Raw genomic sequence first — 7,693 nt, 5'->3', positions numbered from 1 at the left:
AATAAAGCAAGAAAGAAAACAAAAAAACAAAAAAAGTGTTTTCAAATTTGAAAACTAATGGCACTAACAGAAAGTTTATAATTTTCCTAAAACTAAAAGCAAAAACAATTAAAAAATAAAGCAAAAAACAAAAGAAAATAAATAATGCAGAAAACAAAACAAAAAAACAACAATAAGTATTTTGTTGTAAGTAGAAACAAAATAAAATAAATAAAGCAAGAAAGAAAACAAAAAAACAAAAAAAGTGTTTTCAAATTTGAAAACTAATGGCACTAACAGAAAGTTTATAATTTTCCTAAAACTAAAAGCAAAAACAATTAAAAAATAAAGCAAAAAACAAAAGAAAATAAATAATGCAGAAAACAAAACAAAAAAACTGGGAAAATAAATAAATATAGCAACAATAAGTAAAGAAAACAAAAAAAATGCCTCCTACTGGGCCCCCACGGCCTGAATACGACATGAAACCCTACTATGGGCCAGGATTTAGGCCCGCAGTAGGCCCAGAAGGCCCATCAGGCAAAGCAATAGCAAGTAGGCCCGAAAGCCTGCGGTGGAGAGGAGCTCGAGTGGGGTGCGGCAGTGGGGCTTATAAACCACTGCGCGCCCCTCTCAACTAGCGAGATGGGACTAAACTTTGGCCCCGAGGCGGGCAGCACAGGGGCCTTTGGTCCCGGTTGGTGGAACCAACCGGGACTAAAGGGGGAGGCATTAGTCCCGGTTGGTGCCACCAACCGGGACCAAAGGCCGCCGATTCCCGTCCTTTGGGCTGCCGAAAAAGAGGCCTTTGGTCCTGGTTGGTGGCACCAACCGGGACTGAAGGGTGCATTAGTCCCGGTTGGTGCCACCAACCGGGACGAAAGGGTTTGCTATATAAGCAAACACTTAGCAGTTTCCAGCCAAATCGCCCACTTCTCCCCCGACACGCCCCTGCTCCTCCTCGTCGCCGTCGCCGCCCGACGCCCCTGCTCCACCTTGCCGTCGCCGCCGCCACCGACACCGTCAGGCTGCTCGCCTGCGCCGTCGCCGCCGCCCCCTGTGAGCACAGCCTGCTCCCGCGCCCCTCCCGTCCCGCGCCCCTGCGCGGCCACCGCGCGCCGCCCCTGTCCTGCGCGGCCGCCGCGCCGCCGCCCCTGCCCTGCGCGGCCGCCGCGCGCCGCCCCGCTGCCCCTGCAATTTCCATAGCAATTTTTTGCATTTTTTGTGTATATGTGTTTGTATGTGTATATATATGTGTGTACATGTTCATAGTATTTTTTTTCATAAGTGTATTTTTTGTTCATTGCATTTTTTCATATATATAATGTATATATGTGTGTGGTAGCTATATATATGATGAATGGATGTGGCTATATATATATGTATGTATGAATATAATGTTCATAGCATTTTTTTGTTTATATATGTTTTTTTATATATGTATTAATTTTTTATTTAGGTTGTGCATTTTAGGTTAGTGTAGAGGAGAAATTTAAAGTAAAATAAGGAAAAGGAAGAAAAAAGGAAGAAGGAAGAAGGAAGAAAGAAGAAGAAAAAGAATGGGAGGAAAAAGGAAAATAAGAAGATGAAGAAGAGGAGAGGAAGAAGAGGAGAAATAAATAAGAAGAGGAAAAAAGTAGAAAAAGAAGAGGAGAAGAAGAAAGGAATAGAGGAGAAGAAGAAAAAATAGAATTTTTTTTCTATTTTTTCTTCTTCTCCTCTATTCCTTTCTTCTTCTCCTCTTTTTTTTCTTGTTCTTCTTCCTTCTTCCTTCTTCCTCTTTTCTTCCTTTTTCTTAATTATTTTCCTTTCTCGTCGTTGTCGCGTCGTTGTCGATATAACCCCCTCGAGATAACTTCGACATGAGGGGCGGTCGATATATATACCCCCCCTCGGCCCTCTCGCTCGACCAAAACTCTCGAGGACACCCAAACCCTAGAGAGAAAACGATGTTGGTCTCCTACCCCCTCCCGCCGCGCCCCTACCCGACAAATTAACTCTCTCGAGGCCACCCAAATTTACCAAGTTAAAAGAGCGTTGTCGTCAAGGCCACCCCAAACCTTTGAAGCGTTGTTGTGTCGAGGCGACCCCAAACCCTAGAGAAGCAGCGTCGAGGCCACTAACATGATTCCTTATTGTGATTAGCCTGGCTAGTTCTACGTTTGCCACTAATATATATGCAGAAACTATGGAGCACTGCCGATACGAAGAAACAGAAGCGATATTGAGGGACATAATCGCAAATGGAAGGGATGAAGTTGCGTCATTTCTCCTCGACACCGTTGGTCAGCTGGAAGAACAGGGTGAAGAAGAGGGCTATGTTCATGATGGCTTCGGCTCATTAATGCCGGTACAAGAACAGTACTATGTTCATGATGGCTCCGGTGACACAATGGAGGTACAAGAAGGAGACCATGCTGACTGCTCCGGTGACCGAACCGAGCCCGGCCAGGTATATATATATATATTAGTTTAGCCCGTGCTGACTAGTTAATTGATGCTTCCATTGTTTTGGTATATGTACACATATTAATTACTCTCGTATTTCTTCCTTATAATTTCTAGCCCTCTGGATCGAGCACAACTTCGGTAAGGAGATGAGGCCCGAAGAAAAAGTTGAGCTCGGATGAAAAGTTTGAGATCATAGAAATCGCGCCCGACGGCGAACCGATTGAACCCATCCGGACAAGGAAGGCATTTTCTGCTCAGTGCGGGGTTCTTGTTAGGGAGAAGATCCCGATCAGCATCCAGCAATGGTATAAGCCTAAGGAGGAAGACCCTGAGGTGTCTTATGTCAATATATGCAGAAAGAATATCTTTGGAGTGAGCTGAAGGCAAATTTCACCCTACCGCCAGAGGAGGATCCGGAGAAGCCAGTTAAAGAGGAATTAATCAAGTCTTGTGCTCTTAAGAAGATGGCAACCCTAATGAGGAGGTGGAGGAAAGAGCTGAACCAGTTTGTCAAAAATAAAAAGACACCAGAATTCATCGGCAAATATGAGAAGATCAAAGATCACTGGCCCGCATTTGTGGCCCACAAGACATCGGAAAAGAGTAAGAAGATGTCAGAGACAAACAAGAAAAATGCTGCGAGGAAGACGCTTCACCATCGCACGGGGTCAGGTGGCTACCTGCAAGCCCGACCTAAGTGGTCCAAGGCTGAGAATGATCTGCTTGAAAAAGGGATCGAACCAGAGACAATGAGATGGCCAGACCATTGCCGGACTTGGTTCTTCGGGTCTGGCGGAACCTTGGACCCTGTAATATGGTTTTGCCAGTGGACGGATAAGCAACTGGAAATACCAGTCAAGAACCTTTGACACTATATCGATGCAGCGCAGCAAGGGACGTTCCTTCCAAACAGGGAGAAGGACGAGCTCACAATGGCCCTTGGGAATCCCGAGCACCCTGGACGGACACGAGGCACGCCAGGCTCCATTCCGTGGAAGGTTGGTTTTCCGGACGCAGGGGGTTACAAAACCCACGAGAGGAGGAAGAAACTGGAGTAGGACCAACTGCAGGCGCTGCACAAAAGGGTAATGGGGCTAGAGGATCGAGAAGAGGAACGAGAAGCAGCAGATCGCAGCAAACGACCTGCCGAAGCTTCCCCCGAAGCTACCCCGCCATCTCAGCGGAGAAGCAGCGTGGCTTCCACCGAGCTGCTTCAGCCGGAGCATGTCTTGACGGCTCCTGCCAGCTATCCCGTGGATGGTATCACGGAGTCTCAAAATTGCCACATTATGGCACGATGGATGAATTTGAAGGTCAAGGTGGCTGTTGGCCAAGTTTATCCTAGTGGACCCGACACAACTTATCACTGCCAGCCGATTCCAAAAGGATATGCTAAGGTGATGGTGGATGAAATAACAGAGGGATTTTAGGACCTCGTGCTTGACCACCCTACCGGTGAAGGGGAGACTAGGTTGGGTTCTGCTCTGAAGACTCCATGCCTATGGAAGAAGGAGCTCATCAACCTTCTGAACTGGACGCCTCCGCCTCCTCCTCCTGCTCCGGCGAGTCAGGGCACTCCGCCTCCTCCACCGCCTCCTCCTCCGGCGAGTGACGATCAGGGCACGCGTGGCGGCACTCCGCCTCCTTCTCCGGCACATGGCGGCACCCCGCCTCCTTCTCCGGCTGCGCCGGCGCTCCCGAGCAGCCAGCAGCATCCTCCTTCTCCGCCTCGCCAGCAAGGGCGAAAGAGACCCGCCGCCGCCCCGGCTGCTCTGACGCGTCGTACTCCTTCTCCTCCTCCTCGTAAGCAAGCACGAAAGAAGACAGATGCCGCAGCCGCTCCGTCTGCTCCGGCGTCTAGCAGCACAACCAAAGGCGGGAGGCAATACAAATACGGTCCATCTCTCAAGCCTCTAGAGAAGTTACCGTATGAGAGGTCCGAGGAGGAAAATGATACGATTGTGTAGACCCACGTGAAGGAGTTCTTTGAAGGGGTGAAAGCAAAGAGACATCCACCTCCGGAGGAGAAGGTAGATCCGGTGAAAGCAAAGTGCACTATCGATGCCCTAAGGAAACCACCAAAGTCTCCGCCAAGAACCAACTATGAGCGCATTACTGAACAGACATATCTCCAAGCCCAGCACTCGGGAACTACTGTCAGTGCTAAAAGGTCAAAAGAACGAGCAAAGGGGAAAAAAATTGCCCATCTCGGCGAACAAGCACAGCAATCGTGCCCCCCGCTCAATGTGTCTAATGCTCCGGGGCCGGTGGCCGGTTATGGCAATCTTGAAGATTACCTGCCTGACGATGCACTTCCTGATTTCTTGGAGGTGGACGAACACAAATACGAGTACGGGAAGCCTCTCGTCAAAGATGAAAAATCTCTGACAACAATGATGCGAAGATTCCATAATTGGTACATGGAAACCAGCAGAGAGTCTGAGGGTAAGAATGCTTTGTATCTGCATATTAAACAGGAGCACGACCTCGTTACAAATGATCTGTTGACTGTTCCATTTGATGAGTTCTTCGCGTTCTTCAATCAAAAGGCCCTCGATAAACTAATGGTCTTTTGCTACTGTCTGTAAGTACTATTTCTGTCATTAAGTCTCTATATATAGCTCGGCTCTTTCATTTCATGTATTTATAATTAATTATCCTCAATATATTATGCAGATTGAAGATCGTCGAGTGCAAAAAACAAGAAATTTATGATATTGGGTTCATTAACACAAATATCGTAGATGAATTTTTGGTTAAAAAGGACATCAAAGAGGCCGAGGACAACGTGCTACAATCATTGATAAAAAATCAAAACAAAGATACCATACTCTTTCCTTACAACGGCAAGTGAGTGTTACTGTCGTGTGCATATTCGGTTTCCCTTATTACTCGAGCGAGGTTATAGTAATGTAATTGATGAGTTATGCATGCGTGCGTAGGTACCACTATATTCTTTTGGAGATTAAGCTTGAGCGTGGACTAGTAACCGTCTTAGAGTCGAGACGGAAAGATCCCAAATCCTATGCGGACATGACTGAAATGCTCAGCAAGTAAGTTCAATCGATCATTATCGCACCATATCGACAACTTTTTGTTCATTTCCTGATATCTCAAGTAATAATAATTATTTTCTTTGTCTTGCAGGGTTTGGAAACAGTTCACCGCAGAAGCTCCGGGACTGCCGAAGGAGCTGCGATATACATACCCGAAAGTAAGTACTACTGGCTAGCTAGTTGCGTGCATCTCCCGTTGATTCTATAGATATACTTTCATCAATGCCATTTATAATGCTTCATTATCAGTTTGATTGACCTCTATTTCTCGTAAAGTGCTTGTGACAGGAAGAAGGGAATGATTTCTGTGGATACTACGTGTGCGAGTTCATCCACAACGCGACTTTGAAAAACAAGCGGGGCTACTCTCAAAGACAATATAAAGTGCGTAAGCAATAATATTCACAATTTCATTTTATTACACCATCATTTCTATTGAGTTTCATTCATATATGTATTAATTAACCCCCTTCTTCAAATTAGATGTGGCAGATGCGGAATGAACTCCTAGAACCAGATCGCATGAAAGCAATTCAAGATGAATTGGCGGGATTCTTTCTTGACCATGTCATCAATAAAGCCGGAGAATACCATGTGGAAATTGATTTCAATTGCTAGGGGATTGTAATTATAAGAGATCTTATACATATTGTACATGCATGTATGTAGCCAGTAGCGTCAGATACATGATATACGAAAACTTGTTGTTCGACCAATCTCTCGGAGAAGGAGAGAGGTCGATCGATCACTTCTCTCGGTATGCATGAACTTCTGTACTGAATGGTTCTCTCGATCACTTATGTATATATAGTACGTAGAGTCGACCAAGCACGGACATAAGAGAGGACACTTCTCTCTATTAATTAGCTAGCTAACATAATATATGAAACACGTAAATTAACCCCCCAAAACCCCCAATCCCCCCCTCCTTTCAAAAAAATAACAAAAACCCCAACCACTAGAATGCTGACGCGTGGATGCTTTTTGGTCCCGGTTGGTGCCACCAACCGGGACCAAAGGACCCCTGACTGGGCTCGGCGCACAGGGCCACGTGGAGGCACATTGGTCCCGGTTCTGGTTTGAACCGGGACTAATGGGTGGAGGTATTAGTAACGGCCCATTAGTCCCGGTTCATGAACCGGGACTAAAGGCCCTTACGAACCGGGACTATTAGGTGTTTTTCTACTAGTGGCATGAATTTTAGCAAAATGAAAGAGCATGGCATACAATGCAATCATGTGATCAGGCTCACTGTGCAAGAAGTTGCAAAGGCTACTATTGTGCAATATGATGTCGTAATGGGATTGTGTATCAAAAGCATGAACATGGTAAATGATGCTCAATGTGGGTATGTGGTCATGCAATTGATGCGTGGCAATGTGATCAATGTGTATGAAGAGTCCATCAAGAAAGATCACACCAAATTTGCTAAGGAAATGAAGAAGCTCATATATCATGGATGACATGGGGATATAAGATGCAACAAGGAAATCGTAATGTGAGTCAATCCATGCATAAGATGCAAATTTTTATGGGTATGATATGACCATGGAGCATGGCATGTGGGCACACAATCAACAAATATGAAGGTTTGGGTGCAGTGTGCCAAAGGAGTGTTGATATACCAATGGTCAATGTCATGGCAAGAGTGGTATACCGGTGGTGCATCCATGAAATCCAAGCATATGTGAGGATGGCTCACAAGGAAGGAATGCACCTTGATGAGTATGTTGAAAATGTTGTTGTCACGCAACGTGTATGCCCTCGCATGCCCAAGATGCCTCGTGATGGTACCGCCTTGTGTATCCTTCAAAATGAAAGAACATGACAAACACTTGGAAAAACAAATGAGGTTAGCGAAGATGCAAAACCTATTCGTATGGTGAGTCACTCAACAAGTATTTTCGTCATTCTTATCAGAAGAAAGGACAAGGGGACATGGCATTGTATGGAAGCATATGATGCAATAACAACCAAATAAATTAGGCTCAAACAAGCATGCATGCATCACAAGTAAGGTGTTCAAGTCTCCGAGATCAACAAGTATAGCATGGTTGCACTCACAACAAGTGAATATGAGAGATGCAACTGTTGGAGACAAGTGACAATGATCAAGATATATCATGTGAAATGGATGAACATATATGTCATCAACCCAAGAAAGCAAGTAAGAGTGGAACATGGGTGATGCAATATAGCAAGCAATC

This window comes from Triticum dicoccoides, chromosome 4B (assembly GCF_002162155.2).
Source record: "Triticum dicoccoides isolate Atlit2015 ecotype Zavitan chromosome 4B, WEW_v2.0, whole genome shotgun sequence".
Classification (NCBI taxonomy): Eukaryota; Viridiplantae; Streptophyta; class Magnoliopsida; order Poales; family Poaceae; genus Triticum; species Triticum dicoccoides.
Note: the sequence above shows the minus strand (reverse complement) of the source record.